Source organism: Sapajus apella, unplaced genomic scaffold (genome assembly GCF_009761245.1).
Source record: "Sapajus apella isolate SASKATOON/1434 unplaced genomic scaffold, GSC_monkey_1.0 scaffold31, whole genome shotgun sequence".
NCBI classification, from domain to species: Eukaryota; Metazoa; Chordata; class Mammalia; order Primates; family Cebidae; genus Sapajus; species Sapajus apella.
In genome coordinates this window covers 6727203-6729218 of record NW_022436971.1, presented here as the reverse complement: position 1 = coordinate 6729218, position 2016 = coordinate 6727203, and positions in this window count along the sequence as shown.

The following is a 2016-nucleotide window of genomic DNA, read 5'->3' as shown; positions in this document are numbered from 1 at the left end:
AAATAAGCACAAGAAAAAAAGTAGTAAGAATTAGAACAAAATTCAGTGAAATTGAAAACAACAAATCAAAAGAGAAAAACCAAGGAAAAGAAACCAAAAGCTGGTTCTTTGAAGATATTTTTAAATAAGGGGTTGGCCAAGTTAACTAGCCAAATAAATAAGACAGGACACAAATTAAGACACATACACATGTATGTTCATAGCAGCACTGTTTACAATAGCAAAGACCTGGAATCAACCCAAATGCCCATTGATGATAGACTGGACAGGGAAAATGTGGCACATATACACCATGGAATACTATGCGGCCATAAAAAATGATGAGTTCATGTCCTTTGTAGGGACATAGATTAATTTGGAAACCATCATTCTCAGCAAACTGACACAAGAACAGAAAATCAAACACCGCATGTTCTTACTCATAGGCAGATGTTGAATAATGAGAACACAGGGACACAGGGAGGGGAGCATCACATATGGGGTCTGTTGGTGGGGCAAGAGAGGGACAGTTGTGGGGGTGAGGAGGTCAGAGAGGGATAACATGGGGAGAAATGCCAGATGTAGGTGAAGAGGGATGGAGGCAGCAAACCACACTGCCATGTGCGTACCTATACAACAATCCTGCATGGTCTGCACATGTACCCCAGAATCTAAAGTACAATAAGAAAAAAGGAAAAAAATAGAAATAAAAGAAGAGACATTACTACAGATCTCATGGATATTAAAAGGATAATAAAAGAACAACATGAACAGTTCTATGCCAACATATTTAACAACCTATATAAAATCGGCCAATTCCTTGAAAGACATAGCTGCCAAAAGTAACACACACAAAAATATAATTAACCTAAATAGACCAGTATCTATTAAAGAAATTGAATCAATAATTCCAAAACAGAAAACACCAGACTCATTAGGGCTCATGAAATAATTCTACGAAACAATAAAAAAAAAGAAATTATTCCAATTCTCTAAAATCTCTTTTGGAGGACAGAAGTAGAGGGACTACTTGTTAACTCATTCTGTGAGGCTAGCATTAACCCAATACAAAATTAGATAAAGACATTACAAGGAAAGAAAACCACAGGTTATATTTCATAAGCACAGAATAAGCATAGATGTAAAAATTCTCAACAAAATGTTAACTAGTCAAATCGAACAATGAATTAAAAAAATTAGACACCATGATCAAGTGGAATTTACCCCAGGTAGGTAAGTCTGGTTCATCATTTAAAAGTCAGTTAAGGTAATTCATCCCATCAATGGGCTAAAAAGAAATATCACATGATGATATCAATACAGGCAGAAAAAGCATTTGACAAATTCCAACAATTATTCATGAATTTAAAAAATTCTTACTAAACTAGGAATAGAGGTAAATTTTCTCAACTTAATGAAGAATGTTTACCAAAAAACCCTATAGCTAACATCATACTTAATAATAAGAAACTCAAAAGTTTTCTATTAAGATCAGGAACAAGGCAAGGATGTCACCCTCTCACCATTTCTTTTCAACATTGTACTGAAAATTCTAGCTAATGCAATAAGACAAAAAAGGGAAATAAAAGGTAAACATATTGAGAAGGATGAAATAAAACTCTGACAAATAGAATGTTTTTAGAGTCCACAATAATAGCTCCCATTCACATATTTCTCTTATTATGTGACTTTGACAATTCTTTCATTTTGTGATGGGATTTATATCTCCTTTCCTTGGACCTTGGCAGGACCTTGTGACTGCTTTGATCAATAAAGAATAGTGGGAATAATATTATGTGACTAGCAAAGCTAAGTAATAAAAATATATTTCTCTTTTGCTTTGTTCACTTGGGATGTTCACTCTTGGAAGCCAGCCACCATGCTGGGAAGAAGCCCAAGCAGCCTGTGGAAATGTCCACAGTGGAGAACTGAGGCTCCCAGTATACAGCCTTGGCTGAGCTCTTAGCCAACAGTCAGCATTAAGTTGTCATTCATGTGAGTGAACCATCTTGGAAGCAGATCCTCCCACTGTTAGTT